The following is a 17,333-nucleotide window of genomic DNA, read 5'->3' as shown; positions in this document are numbered from 1 at the left end:
ACGGAAATTTCTCAAATATCGAACTCGTTCATGTTTTGAGCATTGCAAATACGCATCTTTCTGCAAAAAATCAATATTTTTTGAAAATCAAGCTCCGTCACACTTTAGGTATTGTCATTTTGCATCAGTGTGCAAAATTTAATAAAAAAATATAAAGTACAGCTTGAGAAATTCAAGAAATACTGTCTTTCCGGCGAAAATAGGTTGTTCCGGCGACTTTTGAATAGTTCCGGCTTCAAAAATCAATTTTATTGAAAATTGAAACATGCTTGATGGTGGAAATTGCTATTAATAATGTTTTAGAATGAAATAACAACCAATTATAAGGAAAGAGTCCAATGAAAATCCAGAAAAACGGCGATTTCCGGCATATAAATTTTTCTCAGAAATCGGACTTTGAGCAAAAAATCACTAAAACTAATGATAACATCTCGAGAAAATGCCAAAAAACCTGTTTTTCCGGCATATTTCCGGCATTTTCGAAAATCAGGCTCCGTCACATTTTCGGCATTGCCAATTTGCATCATTATGCAAAAAATTAGAAAAAACTAATGAGCCGATCCCGAGAAAAGCTGGCAACAGACGAACGAACGAACGAACGGACGAACGAACGAATGAACGGACAAGGGTTAATTTAAAGGACTACCTTAAGGTAGTTCCAAAAAAGCAAAGTGAGTCTTTCCAGCGAGATTTTTAGCCAAAAAGTCAAAAGAATGCTAAAATTTGACAAAAATCTACTTTTTGAGATTTTGACCATTTTCGGTTAACAAATGATCCAATGTTTTTTAAATATCGTTTTCGTCTGTGACCCCATTGCTCTTTTCCCATGCTCTTTATGTTTAATATGAAAATAAAAGTTTGTTACTATTTGAAAAAAATTCTCATCATTAGATTAACTATGTTGCTTTTGGGTTGACTCATCTCGCTTAAAATCTTAAACCTGCAATCTTGCTCGAAATATATTGAGACTTTAGTGTATTTCAACGTTTTTCAGGATTTAAAGTTCGGGCGAGAATTGCTATTTTTAGCACTTCCACTTTCTTCAATTGAATATTTTGATTTTTGAGGGGTTCAGTGGCTTTTAGGCTATATTCCAGGCCTGATCGAAACAATTTTGAGCTTTTAAATCTTGAGATCCTAAGGTCCTAAGTCACAAGTTAAAATTCTACGATCCAACTCTAGTTTAAAACAATTAAAAATCATTTTTAATTTTTAAAATTTCACAGGGAAATCCCCTTTGTCTCAAATATTTTGTGTTGGATTGTGGTTTTAAATCAGCTGGTTCGACGTTTTTCTAACGTTCACAACGTTCATATAACGTTAGAAGAACGTTGAAAAAACGTTGTGTGCCAGCTGGGAAATTAATAACATGACAGCATGTTTCTTTGTGGAATCATTTATTTTGATATTTTGTTGGTTCTAGTTGGTCACGCAATTTTCGTGATTTTCGAGATTTTCGTGATTTTCAATTTCGTGAATCGAATTTGTAATGTGTGATCAAGATTTTGGCATGATGCGTGATTGGGCAAAGATTTGGGACGTGATCGGTGATCAGGAACTTAAGTTATTTTCAAGATGATGCCTGAGATAGAAAAAATATTTGCTCGACGGCGCGACGAGGGGTGCCGCTGCCCCCCCCCTTTTGTTACCAAAACTTTAATCCATAACAGATTTTGATTACCTCGCGCATGACACGTACATTAAGTATCTATCCAGGCTGGCGGGACGCTTTGATCTTTTTTATCCAGAATTGGGATAAACATTAAATGAGCTTACTCTCGAGTTTGTACAAACTTTAACCAAAGGTACAAACTTTAACCAAAGATGCATCTCGCCAAAGTCAATCTTTTGAGAAAAAAATTATTTCGAAATTTTGATTTTACGTCAGTAAAAAATAGGATTTTTCACTTTTTGCTCCTTTCTGCTAACGTCATCAAAAATCCAAAAGGTTAAAGCGATTCCATTTTTAGTTTTTATGACGTATCGATTATGACTACATGGGAAAAATCAAGTAGTTGAGATGGAAGCTAATTCAAAATCTACTACTACAAAGAAAAGATTGAGAGTTTTTGGTCATAAATTAAGTACAGGATATATTGATTAACACAGCCAATAGATATCTACTTTATATCACTTTCAAGAAATGCAACCCCTATAAATATGTACTAGTTATCGCATGACTTCGAGTGCAATACGAGAAATATTTTACGAGTTCCGAGATTTTTCCGTAATATTTTTCCGAGCCTTTAGGCAAGGAAAAATATCGGTAAAATCTCGGAACGAGTAAAATATTGAGTATTGTACGAGAAGTCATGTGATAACTAATTTATTGTCGGCTCAAAAAAATTGTCCTCTTTTTGTTTTAACTTACTTCCGCCTTCTTCTGGCTTCTGTGTACTTTCGAATGTTTTATTTTATTCGAAAATCTAATTCGAACGTTAGATTCGAACAAAAACATTCGATAACTTCCCGCTGAAAATATTCACACAAAAACAAAATAGAGAAGCATTTTTCGATCATTTTCGATCCAGAAAAGAGAGTTGCAGATTTTTCAGAGATGCATTTGAAAGTTTCTAGATTGATAATTCAAAATGCAGATGACGTACAGTATTGTTTCGATAGAGAAGAAACCCTCCATCATTGGATTAATCAGATTGATAACATTCAGTCTTTTTCTATGTTTTTGTTTCGATGACATGGCCATGGGAAAGAATAGCAGAGGAAAGGAAGTCCCACGATGGAAAATGTATGCTTGTAATAATGGTTAAAGAACAACATTTTTTCAACAGCAAAACAATTTGGATGCTTTCTTGATTATCGTCAAGCTCTAAATGTTTCGAATTTTAGAAGAAAGATTACTGTAATGATTGTTGAGTTGAAAAGTCAATGACGTACGTTCACTGGGTGAAAAGCTGTCTTTCCGAAATTTTCAAATTTTGAAAATCTCATGTTCCCAGAAATTTCCAATTTTGAAAGTGACATTCCCATTTTTTTGGAAATTTGAACTTTCAATTTTTGAGAATATCAGAAAGTTGATATATTTAGATCTTTCAAAATTTGAAATTTCATATTTTATGGTCTTCTTAAAAGTTCAGGAAATTTCATATTTTCTGTCGCTAGAAAGACCTAAAAGATGAATTTTCAGAGATTCTAAAAAATAAAAAGGCGACTTTTTCGATACCTTGGAAATGACTAAATAGTCGAAAATCCCAAAATTGAAAAGAACTGCAAAAATCACTTTTCCGATATTCCCCAAAGATTATTTTCTTCCAGGTTCAGAGCAGCCCTCCTCTTATAAGCATAGCGGTGGCAAAAAGTATGTATATGTTATGATATGAGATGCAAGGAGCACTTTTGAAGATCCGGGAGGCTACTCAGCCAAAAGAGGTGACCGATATGTGCGAGCCATAAGCGTACCTTTTTTTATACCCCAAAGTCCCTCAAAGGGGTACAAATCTATAGCTTACTCTCCCAAAGGGTCCCAAAATCACAGAAATGGAGAATATTTTTCTTTCAAAGGTGGGTCATGTCATGACTTTAGAAAAATTAGGAGCAAATTTTGTGAAAAACCCTCGAAAATTCAAAAGGTTTTCCCAAAGAAGGCTGAAACATGGAGCTTTAGTACAAAGATAAAAAGAGCACACAAATTAATGAAAGCAAAGTGTTTCTTTTCTGTTATTATTCCTTATATGGAAGTAATTGCTCTCTAAAGAATTTACTTTTGAACCACCTTTGTTATGACGTAAAGTTCCTTTATTTATTAGATTTGTTTATTATTTTCAACGAAGAAACCGAAAGAAAGAAAAATGTTTTTATTATCTTAATTCAATAAACATTGTGTTGAGCTTTTGTACAGAAGAAAATAGCAAACCAAGTTTGATGCGTCTTATTTTTACAAACTTTTTTCAGGTAAGTCTTATCAATTTTATTCCATTCTTATCGCTTTTGAAATTTAAAAACAAGTTTTTCCATATAAAATTTTCCAATTGAAACCACTTTAGTCGGTCAAAAATAATTAATAAGAGAATTTATACAATATCTCTAGCCAATCAAATGCGAGTACTCAATCATGTGATTTTGAGCGGACATGTGGAAAGTTTTAAACGTTTATTTCATTATTTCTCTCAGATGAAGTGGTGTTGAGTTGAGTTTAGGTTGAACTTTTGGCTTGCAAAGTTATATTTCTTCATATTATTTAAATGTTTTTTTTTGTTTTTTAGAAAAAAAAAAATACTTGAAATGGAAACAAATTCAGTATAGACGCAACCATGGAACCATTCTACCTTCAAAATTGTTATCATCGTTATGTTGTTATTGTAGAAAAACTTTCAACTGAAGCCTTTGCTCAATGAAATCTTGTTGCAGTCGGTGAAGTAAATTCTTCTGGATTTCCAATGGAAAGTATATCAATGCACGACGCTTCAGAATGACAGACTTTATCGGTGGCTTGAAAACTTAAAACTCATCTTCTTCGCTACATACATATACAAAAATTAAACTCGGAAATGTAATAAAAATAAACGTGTAGGATGTGTAAAATAAATCGAGAATCACGCAGTTTTAATGATACACACAACTGATTATTATACACAAAATTTCGTATGTGAGGCTCTAATAAACCAATAAAGACTCGACAGGAATTGGATGGATATTGAGATGGGGGATTCGGCGGATTTTTTTGTAACATCTTAGCTTTTTTATTTTTGAAATGAAACATGTTACAATAAATATATAATGTACTATATGGTAGAAGAATATATGAACATTTTGTCAAAGAAAATGTTACTTTCTTCATATTTCAACATCTTTTTGTAGTCTTTCTCAAAGAAGATTTTATTGTCTTTTTTTCAGATAGTAATTGACTCCTTTTAAAGCTTTTGAAAACCTATTAAAGATGACCTTTAGATCGAAAAGAACACCAGGAAATTTGAGGTTCCAAAGATTTGGGAATTTAGAGAATGTCACATAGTGGCGTTTCCAAAGTTGAAAAACTTGACATTTCCATTCCTTAAGAAATTCCAAAAAAGATGAATTTTAAAACTTAAAAAAGATCAGGAAATTTGAAGTTTCAAAGTCTGGGAATTTAGCGAATGTCACATAGTGGCGTTTCCAAATTTGGGAAATTTGATATTTTCACTATTCTCGAAAGTTCTAAAAATATGACATTTAAAACTAATAAAAAATTCTGGAAATATGAAATTTCAAAGTCTGGGAATTTAGCGAATGTCACATAGTGGCGTTTCCAAATTTGGAAAATTTGACATTTCCGTGCCTCCAGAAATCCCAAAAAATGTGGAATTTCCAGACATTTTTTGGTCTTTTTTGGTATTTCCAATGTACTGGAAGTCTCGCTTTTCACCCAGTGGTTGTTGTCGAGAACGAGAATTAGGAGAGAACTTTTATAAAAATCACTCGTCATTTGGTTTAATACAAGCCATTACACTTTCCTTCTTATGTTATGAGAAATTTTATTGGCAAATATTGAAGAATCTCAAGTTTTTTTGTATGCATTGATAAAAAAATGTTTGGTTATCACACGGACAAATTTGCCAAAAGTTGAAAATATTTGGGTCGTGTCAAGTAGTTTTATAATTAATTCTTTGTTCATCAGATTTGATTTTAGTGTCTTTTCTGGAAGAACTCCAAAGTAAAAATTAATCTGAACATATTTTTGTTGCGTTTTTCCCTTTGATTTTCAGCCAAGTCCTGCTTTGTTTTGATTTTTCTCCCGCCGCTTACCCAGTCCCCCAAAGTCAACGCGGTCATATTTCCAGACTAAAGAAATATGAAATATCCCAAATATCTCGATGCTCTCGACCAATCAAAACGCTGATATTTTTTTGGGTCGGCAATAATCAATAAGATTTTCATGGATGCGACTCGAGTCATTTACCAAGTTTCTGTAGATTTTTGTTCTCGTAAGGTTGCTTCAATAAGGAAAAAAATTGAAAAAAACTCGTGTTTACTTTGCGCGTTGGTATGTAATGTATTCAGGATAGACAGTCGAACGGGAAGTTAACTTGACTCCCGATCGGGAAGATCTTCCCGATTAGGTTTGGAAAATATCTCGGCACACTAACGGGGAGATAGAGAATTCTTCCTAATTCGGAAGATCTGCCGGTTTAGGAAGATTTGATTTCTTCAAAACAGAAAGGGGAAGTAAGATAGAAAAATGTAAACAAAAAAACAGACTTCCCGATTTAGAAGAAAATCCTTCTAAAATTCAGAAAATCGTCGCCTCAAAATGAAGCATTTCATTTGTCGATTTTCAATGTTAACATAACAAATTTCAGATGAAAATATGTTTTTGGTATTTGTTCAAGTCTTTCGTTATCTTTCGCCAAATTTTATCCTCTGAATTTTGCTTTTTTCCACTTACTACCAACCAGAAGAACCATAATTTTTCATCAGAAACAGGTAATGTTTTATAAATGTTCTGCAACTCTCTCGAAGGCAGGTCCCTCTCTTAAATACATTATACATTTTAGAAGTGTAAATTACGACTCAAACTTGCTTTTTTAAGAAAGGAAGAGAATAATATGCGTAAATATGCGAAAATTAGATGACAAAAAAGTTGTTTAAAGGTTTGAGAGAGAATTGAGTATAATCATAGCTTTATTGGTCGAACTTCTCAACTCAAAAATATCACAACACCTAGACTATGCTATAGTCTAAGACGAATTCGAAAAGTAAAGAATAACCTCAAACACGCAAATTAACAGTCGGGCGGAAATTTTGTCCACGCGGGTGAAAAATAGTCGGAGGGGCTCAAACACAGACACGTTTTATAATATACAACTATGTTATATCGTAATATCATAATAATATATTACACGGACGATAGCATCGTCTACACAACACCTTAATTTATTTCCGTGTTATTCCACACATGGCATGGGCTGTAGCATGGGATTCTTATAAAGTGAATTCTTCTAAGAAAAATAAATATACTCATATTGTGCGCCAGCCTTTGTTTACTTTGTAAGAACTAATGATCGAAGAGTAAATTACCCTCTATCAATAGTTATTGATTTGATTCTTATAAGTAGATTCCTATAAGAAAATAATCCAAAGTGTGAAGCTCATGATACAAAGATATATGACGTAATCCAAAGAAAACCAATTATTCTATTGTCTTATGTTGACAAAATCACTAATTTTTATGAAATAAAGATCTGATGGTCAAATATAAAGCTTCTTTAATCAATCCCAGCAAAGGTTTTGTCACTTATAAATCTGATGCTGATAATACAAAAGGATAGAAATCGACACCCTATTCAAGCTTCAATAGCTTTCAAATGGCTGTTCTACACATTTTGCACGTGATCTTATAATTACTGTAGGTGAAACAGGGTTGAGCTTGCTTTATTTGTTTTATTCTTCAATTTTCACCCCAAGAGCATTGTTACCCCTTGTTACCCCGTGTTACCCTGTGTTACCCTTTTTAGTAACAACGCCTCCCAACCTATTACCCGCACCCGCGCTATTATTCGCACTTTTAATTTGCAACTCGCATTTTCAATTTGCAACTCGCAAATTTTGTGTGCTAAAATGCAACTCGCAACTCGCGGTTCTGAATTAAACGCAACTCGTAAATCGTAACTCGTAACTCGCAACTCGCATCTTATCATATCACAAATTTATTGAGTTTAATCATCTTTCACCGTATCACTTTCGTTTTCTAAATTTTATTCCACACCACCCACCGCGAAAGGCTATCGTAATACTTTCGCTATGCGAAGTTAATAAACCAAAACGTGTTTTTTAAAAACAGTGTGCTTTTGTTAGTCTGGTTAACCAAGCCAGTTTTTACAAGGCCAAGTTACGGCTGAAGGTAATACAGCGTCATCGGCGCTTTAATGATTTTTATGATGTACGTAATTTTAAGTTTGCCTTGAAAAACTGGCTTGGGCGAAGCGCGCGTTCATATTTTGAACGCAGAAGTCGGTGAGACTCGGCGAGCATTTCTAATTGGCCATAATAGACCATGTGATAAGAAACGAAATTTTAATTTGGAAAACCTTTATATAACTGAATGAAAGAGAAGTAAATAGGGATGAGGGCGTATTTATTTAACAAATTCCTTATTTTTATATTTTTGCTTTTTTTATGCGAATGGGTTATGGGAAATCTTTTGTTGAAAAATATGTGTTGAACAAAATTATACAAATTTATGTGCATTTACAAAAACGTACCCGGGAAAATTTGAAATTTCGTTTTTGTCAGTTGATAAGAAACCGAGTTTACTTGTAAATGTACTAAGCCAGATATTTAATCACAACTTACCATCAGATTTTACTAAGTGACTGAATCAAACCGGCTTAGATTTCTAGGCTATGCTTTTGTTTAGTTTTCGTAGATACACAACACTTTCTTTGTGCGTATTACTTACAGGTAATGAATCAACGGATCCTACACTAATGTACTTCCCAGTTTTCCCAAAGGTAACGAATCGAGTGGGAATTGAACCCACGAACTATCTTTGTATAAGATAGCTAACTCGAAAATCCTAACTTAAGAAAAAAAATCGAGTTAGCTAACTCGAAAATTTTAATTTGTTTAACAAAATCAAGTTAGATAAATCGAAAATTTTAATTTGACAAAAAAAATTGAGTTAGAGAAGTCAAAAATCGAGTTAGTTATTTTGATTGTGATGTCAAAATGTTCGTTTGATGACGTCATAACTCGGCTTTTTGCTAACTCGGTCTTTCTAACTCGGGAATTCCGAGCTTCAGGAAAACGCACTGAAAGCTTCTTTAAATATAATTTGTAATTTTTCATAAATTATCTTTTTAAAAATAAATGAGTTTCAGCGAATGAAAGTACGTAAATTGTGCATCTTAAATTACACCAACCCCAAAATGGAATGATCTTTTATCATGAGATTAGTAAGAAAAGGGCCATGACAAACAAATTGTCGACTTTTTCAGATCCAAAATTTGATAATTTTTTTCCATAACCCAACCTGAAAAGTGGTGGAAAAATTTTTGTCTTTTTCAGAGTATGAAAAAAGCGGGCTTGATCGAGTTTTTAATAAGATCGCAATACTTGTACAAGGGCCGTACAATAACAAACCGAAATTTTAGACTCTTCTTAGTGTTCCAATTTCAAAGGAAATATTGACCAAGAAAGGAGACAGTTACCTCCAAAAAATATCGAGAGTAAAAATGGAAAATAATGTCTCAAATGTAATTTGAGACAGGCAAAATAGAATCGATGCTTTTTATCTTTTTTATCAACGAGTAATCAACATAGAAATACTTTATTTTCTTATTCAGAATTTTAGATACTTTTCAATCATATCCTTTTGAAACATAAGTTCACCGATAAACTTTTTTGGGCAAAATAAGGGGACCAAAAAGGGACAAGAGAACAAAGAAAACGAAATTGAAATAGAGACCCTATGGAACATAGAAAGTATTGATAATAGCTTATTAGATTACGACAGTCAAGGATTACCGAATGAATAAAAACTATTGTGAGAATGTCTTATCAAATTAAGCAAAGTTTTTTTTGGGGGTGGGGGAGGGGAGAGACTTATCCCAGACTTATCCTTTCTCACATTTAAAATGATAGGAGATGGGGAAGTTGGTATGAGACTAGAAAATAACGGCGAACAGTTTTAATACTTTTTGGCGAGCGAGACATTTGCTGGTGTTGGTGTTGTCCATTGTTAAGGCTATTAAGAAAGTCTCAGGTACTAAAGTCAGTCTCAAAATAGACAGGAAACCCGTCCAGTATTTTTATAAAGTGATGTATACAGGACGGGTTTAGACTGTGAGGCAGATTGTTGCCTCAAAAAAATTACAGAAGGAAATTCGAATAAGCACTGTCTTCACTTACTGAATTTAAAACAACTTAAGAAAGTTGCGTTTTTTCTAAGAATGTATGACCATTGAAACATATAACAGAATTCGATTGGCTGTGTTTTCAACCGTCATCAGTATCTGGGAAATTCAAACTCTCAACAAAGACCATGCTATATATTTCGCCATATTAAAGAAGAAATCATGGCATGGATCTCCAGGCTAGTCTTAAAAGTATGTGGACATGTATTAGAAAATTATACACCGTTGGAAAGATATTTCCAAGGAGGATAATCTAAAGGATAAAAGATTTTTGAAAAATCAAAATATGAAGAAGAAAAAAAGATCTCGGAAAGGGACAACCCTTAAAGAGACTTCTGGTTTCATTCCTTACGGTCAAGGATAATTTCATACTCATGGTTTCAAACTATTTCGACTTTGAATTTGACTCATGTCACAATATAATAGAAACAAGCTAGATGCTGAATGGACCTACCTGATGATGAAAGTTAGATAGCAATGCGAGGAGTAGACTAGAGTCTACTCCTGGCTGGACTTTGCTTTTTGATAAATTTTGATGACGCTGAGTCCAGTGAAGTAGACTAGGAGCATTTGGCGAGGTCGCCATTTTGAAAAAAAATGTTCAAAATCCAAATAACAATAAAACTACTTAGAGTTGAAAGATATAATGAAAAATGAGGAACAAACATGATTAACAGATTTGCAATCCCTTATTCTCAAATAAAAACATTGCTTCATACTGTTTTTACCTTCCAAAAACAACTAAAGTCTGGCGAACCAGTCCGCCTAAGCAAAAGCAATGTTTTTCGAAAATCGGGCCCAGTCACATTATAGGTATTGTCCTTTTGCATCGGTGTGCAAAATTTAATAAAAAAATATAAAATACAGCTCGAGAAATTTAAGAAATACTGTCTTTCCGGCGAAAATAGGCTGTTCCGGCGATTTTTAAATAGTTCCGGCTTCAAAAATCAATTTTATTGAAAATTGAAACATGCTTTATGGTGGGCATTGTTATTAATAATGCTTTGGAATGAAAAAACAACCAATTATAAGGAAAAAGTCCAATGAAAATCCAGAAAAACGGCGATTTCCGGCATATTTCCGGTATTTTCGGCCGGAAAAAATTTCTTCTCAAAAATCGGACTCGACCATGTTTTGGACATTGTTAATACACATCTTTGAGCAAAAAATCAAATGAAAAACTAATGATAAAATCTCTAAAATATACCAAAAAAACAGTTTTTCAGGCATATTAAATTGTTTTTCGAAAATCGAAAGTAATGAGCCAATCCCGAGAAAAGCTGGTAACAGACGAACGAACGAACGAACGAACGAACGAACGAATGACATGGGTTAATTTAAAGGACCTCCACCGGGGTACCCGGAGGTAGGTCTAAAAATTGCATTAACTCTGCAAGCAATATATTTCTGTGGTATCACCATTCTCAAACCGCAGTGTTTAATGGCTTTTCCAATGCCCTTCTGATCAGTAATTGCAATCAATTAACGTGAAGAAAAAATGTCTCTTCTGTGCATAATTGTAGGGGGGTCACTTTGAAATTTTTTGGAAAAATCACCCCAGTTGCATTTTATATTACCCACCCCTCTTATTTATGAAATTTTCCTGAAAAAGTGCAAAACCTTCATTTTCCTAAGGGTTTTGGGCACAAAACCACTTAATATCGATCCCCCTTTTATGGATTTTCTCCCAGAGTACCAACCCCCTGCTTATTCCACCCCCCCCCCAACAATTAAGCACAGAAACATGCTTATATAGCCTATTTTATATTTTACTTTATGGTCGTGTTAAAATACATTATCAAGCTCAATCGTCGAGAGCAGAAGGACTCCCGAAGGACTAAACCTCCCCGATCCCACCCGACTTGAACATAGCATGAAAGTAATAAGCTATATACTTTCGTGAGCTGACACAAAAAGACACCTTTTAACGGCACCAGAAAAGAGTTATGAATATATTTATACGCGTGCTTTAGTCCTAACAAAAGTATATGGCGGCTTTAGAAGGCTCATTTCCGGTCAAATTACCAATCTTCCTTTGAAACTAGCTATTGCTAAATGTGAAATAAGGGCTCTTAATGGCATTGGCAGAGGAATAACAATAAATTAGTCATCATATTTCTTACAAAGAGAAGTTTTGATATGGCAAAATACATGGATTGTAAGTGTGTTTCACTTCTTCGCAGACTAGACATTACTTGAGGTAGAATATATAATAACTTGGTTGGGCCATTAATCTTAGGAATCGGTATTTCCCTGGCTAAAAAGCTATTTAAAGTTGACCATTTCTGGTAGATTAAACTCAAACTCTCTACAAAATGTTTCTTGGAAAAAGTTATTTTTTCAACCGGCTAATTTGGTGGAATAAAAGATGCTTGAAATATTGACCAGATAATCTTTTATGGGTTCTTTTATGCCCCCCTCCATTCAACAAAAGCGGCCGTTAGTGTCTCTGTGCCCAATTCAACATCTCGTTGTTGTATTTATAACTAGAAGAACGATACTGGATACTCATATACCTGTCTGGGAAAAAATCGGGGGAAAGTGACGGAAATTTTGAGGGGGTGACGAAATTTTTCCCCGACGAAAAAAAACCCCGACTAAATGAAACTCAGAGAAAAAGCAGCAGAGTTCCAATAACTCTATTTAAATCTTTATCAAATAAGAACTGGCAGAATTTTCCTTTTAGTTAGTGACGTCTGCTTCGTTTCAATACGTCGAGAACCAATAAAATCAATGTTTTTCAAAAAGAAATATTCTTGGTTTTATAATCACTAGACCCAGATTAAAGATATTCTTCACGCAATAAAATGTTGTAACTAGATATCTTTAATAAGTGGGTTAACAGATGTAAGAGATGTACTGAAACAGAGTAGACTAAAAATGTTGAATAATGTACAAAATGTGAAACATTTGATAACTTGATTCAAAATTATTTAAAACAAGCCTGAGAGTTCCTCCAACCCCCCCTCCCCCCACGAGAAGATCAAAGTATACTTCTCTTTAGCATTGTAGCACTGTTTCTACGACATCGAACAATTAAGCTATAGTTCATTACTATAAAATAAAAGAGAAACATAGTGTAATTAAAACAGTCATTCCAGTCAGTGATGATACATTTTTTCTGTTGGATGTAGACAATATCCATATCTGACCAAAGTGTTATACTAGAAATAAATAAGAAAATTGCCAAAACGTCAGAACCAAAATAAAGATATCCATCAAATATACATAGAAACTGTACTTTTTGTTTTACTTGATAAAACTCCAATAACACTTTAAACTAACAAGCTACAAACTTTAAGTCACAAAGCGCAAACTCCAGAAAAACACAATTTGCATCAAAATCTTTGCAAAACGTAGTTCATATTTATAACATTTCAACAGGAACTGTATTTTGGTAGACTTGGTCAAATTACAGAAACCATTTGTCAGTTGTCTGCAAGGTCAATGAGGTACGTAAAAACTGACTGCTATTCAGTCAAAGCCAAAATTTGGCAAGGTCAGAAAAACATAATTTACATCCAGTCTTCGTAAATAAATTTTGTAGTTTAGTACCGTCAAGTTACAACAACATGCACAATCTTGAAGACTTTGCTTATCGCAAATGATAATCGAAAGCAAAACTTAAAATTTATAACTATGCAGAGAAGCTCATTTTTCCCCCATTTTGCTTTAAACTCCCTTTTGATTGGTCTATGAATTTGGGCGATCGCTTTACCGCCTTGGCGGAATAAACACACGACCATAATAAATAAATTCAACAGGGCAGCGGAGTAGCAATTAATTTCAAAATTGATCAAATTTCAAAGACCATTTGTCATAATTTTGCAAGTCCAATAATAGGAGATGTGATGTCATCATTTGGTTCCCGTCATCTGACCAACCCTGATTTACGGTCAGCAGGTAGAGTTGGAGAGTCGGAAAGCTTTTCCACTGTCGACCTCTGCACGCTCTGTGTTTACAAGTTTTCAAATCGAAGTAGCGAGCCGCATGCTAATGGAGAGTAAACCGAAAACCAGTTTATCCACGGTTTCTCAATTTCTTAATTCGGATCAGTCCACACGGATTCCCTTTCAACAAGATGTAGCTGCTTCTTAAAAGAAAAATATTTTCGACCGACCGACCGACCGAATGACCCCCACTTTTTTTGCCCCCGCAAGGAGCGCAGCGACTGAGGAGGCACTCATAGCTTCACGCAATATATTGGACTGGAATCTCGATTTTTTGCGAATTGTTTTTGTTTTTGTGTTTGCGTCGTAATCGACTTTCCGGCCAATTAAGTGTTCCGCAAAAATATGGCGGTAAATTATACAGCGGTAAATGTTATACATATTTTCATATTACGTTATATGCTATTACCATTATTGCGTATTACATTTTCGATTTAGCATTGAAAAGCTGAAGCGAGTGTTATAAATGCAAATTATAGAAAAAGTATAGTGATTACACCATAACACGAATTACAATATTACTTGTGCAAATCAAAACAAACAAAATGGCAGACTGGTTATGATGATAAGCTGATTCGTTGACTGGAAAAAGTGTTTTGTATGTCAAATTTTGTTTCTTGTCTTTCAAACTGAATACTAAATACTGTAATTTAGTCAGAAGTTTATTTCAGCAATGATTTCAATTCTTTTTCTGGAATCTTTAAAGAAGTTTGCTCAAGTTTTCAAATGTACATTTGATATTTTTGTTCAAACTGTAATTTATCTTTGTCTGTTATTATATTAATAACTAGCTTTATTGTTTATAGAGCTTCTTGAGCTTTAAAGACCATCATATGGTCGTAACTCGAGAAAGTCCTTCTTAACTTGGTAAAACAAGATACCGGCAAAGTACAAAAAAGTTGAATGTGCTCGTGAGTAAAGTTGAATCCAAAAGTGGTTGAATGTCAATTAATATTTTTTTTTTTGGTCTTCAAAATAGATTTACCTCACTTAGAGTGTTTTCACTGTTTGTGTGGTAAATCTATTTCAAAAGCCTGAAAAAAGTTCCTTTACATTCGTTTAACTTTGCATGCGCACGTTCCACTTTTTCATGCAGTTGTGATAGAGGCCGTCCATATAGTCCATTCATATAAAAGTACGTACGCAAAGATTTTCCAAAGATTTGATACCCCCTCCCCCCTTGTACGCAGAGAACAATAGAAATGATGTCATTTAAACAATAGATGTACGCTTTTGCTAAACCCCCCTCTCCCCCTTCATTGCGTACGTACTGTATGTGTATGGATGGCCCCATAGCCTAAATAACTTACGCTCTAGGGGTTTGTTGAAATAGCTCCAATTCTAGCTTTCCAAGTTAAGGCATTTAACGGTGGTTAGAGTAGGCACACAGACAGTCATACAGGAACACCATAAAGTGAGAGTATATAGCTAAAAACTCAAAAAGTCTAGTTTCCTGAAGGCCTGTCTCTTCATTGTCTGCGCTGCAATCATATCTTAATGGCTTCAATCCTTTCAGCTTGGAGAAAAGATTGCATCATGAAAAAGTACTATGCACTTGAAAAAAAATTAGGCACATTTCAACTTTTCGACTGTACGCCTGAATGGACCACAATGACATTCCTTTATTTTTCTTTTGACTGCAATCACAGCGTACACAAGTGGAACCCGGGCCTTAACTAGGATTGGTCTATTTCAGATGGCGCAGAACTTTTTGATAAATTTTATACGCAGTATCATCTTATCATCTTACTATTGTTTATTAGGCAAAGTAGCAATAGAGAGTTGTTGAAATATATAGCAGCCAATGAAAAATAAACAAGCTATTTCTGATTGGTTACCTTGTTGATTTATTCACCGCACCGCTATATATTTTGCCTACAATCTAAAATGTCTGCAGCATTATCGGAAAAGGTCTATTTAGTGAATGATCATGACATATATTGTTGTAAGAAAAAACAAACAAACAAGGAGATGTGAAAGTCAGTAAGATAATGATACCATGATTTTCGAAATGGTTTTGAGAAGCTTTTCCAGCTTTTCCTTGAATTTCATTAAATTGTCAAGCTGCATGAATTCTTCAAGTATTTTGTTAATGGAATATGATTTTTTTTCAATCAATTAATAAATAATTAAATCAATCAATTATTCCTGATTATTTTTATTAAAAGCTTTATAACTGCATGGCATAACCTTTCTGTGGGGGCATTTAGTGAAAGCTATGACTAGTAAGTAGAAATGACGGGAACCAAACAATTCTTTGCGATTCGCCTTATCAGTCTGGGAAATCCTCTCAATTGCACGCTTATGTTCCGAGGGCGTAAGCGCGTAATTGCATGGTTATAATTTACGCCCGCTCCTGCCCCGGTTGAAATTGCTTAGGGATTTCAAGGGGTTCAGAATTCTCTAATTCGGGCGAAGGCATGGTTTAACGGGCAATCCATTTTTACGGAATCTTCTTCTACGATAAATTTTGAGTAAAACTGCCCTAGGCTTTTGAAATTCAACAGAGCTTTTGGAAGGAATTACGTGTCAAAAATATAGGAAATTTTAAAGCGTGCAATTACACGCTTACCGCAAAAGAAGCCGTCACCCGTCAATCTTGCTTAACGCTTACCGCCCGTTTCAGAACAATTTCGATAAGCGTGTAATTACACGCTTAAAAATTCTGCCATTTTGATAACCGTGCAATTGCGCGCTTACGGCCTCGGAACATAAGCGTGCAATTGAGAGGATTTCCCAGACTGTTTATCAAACACGTCCAAACCAAGTCCAAAAAAGCACGATTGCATCCAGGCTTTATCAAATTTAGACAGTAGCTGTACTTTTGTAAACTTTATCAAATTCCAATAACATTATAACACCATCAATCCCACCTAGAGGCAAAGAAGAAAAATATGTTTTTATTGCAAAAACTAATAAAAAGCAGCAATAAAAAGTATCAGAAAATTCAACATAAACAAAAACTTGAGCAAACGGCTTCAAACCTTCAAAAGATGTAGAAAAAGAATCCCCTTGATGAAAATCATGTGCTCGATTTGCCGAGTTAAAAAAATAAATGACAGAAATTGAAGCTTGCAACAGATTTACACTGGAAATACTTTGGTACAACACTGACTTATCACATCTGACTTATCGCTTTAGCCGCCATCTTGAAACACATTATGATCTGTAAAAACAACACACGCTAAAAGTACCCAAAAAGTTAACCCGATCGGAAGAAAGTTTAGAAATCAAAGTGAGATCGATCGGGAAATCGGATTTTTTTTTTGCCGTCTTATGATGATGGTGATGATGATGATGATGGAAGAAAATTTTACCTATTTGAATGCTCAGCTTAGGCTGACCAATAAATGCACCTATGGCGTCGTGACGCACTAAAACACCCCCTTCTCACAGACTCGGTAGGATTTTTTCAACCAGTGGGGGTAAAAATGATAAACAAAAACTCGTTTGGGGATTGATGTTCCCATTCAAGCCAGAAAATTCAGCGGAGATGGAAAAAATAGGGTAATATTTTGCAGCGAGAATTAGCTTA

The sequence above is a fragment of the Clytia hemisphaerica genome, unplaced genomic scaffold (assembly GCF_902728285.1).
Source record: "Clytia hemisphaerica strain Z4C2 unplaced genomic scaffold, Clytia hemisphaerica genome assembly, whole genome shotgun sequence".
Taxonomy (NCBI): domain Eukaryota; kingdom Metazoa; phylum Cnidaria; class Hydrozoa; order Leptothecata; family Clytiidae; genus Clytia; species Clytia hemisphaerica.
This window is presented reverse-complemented; position numbering follows the sequence as displayed.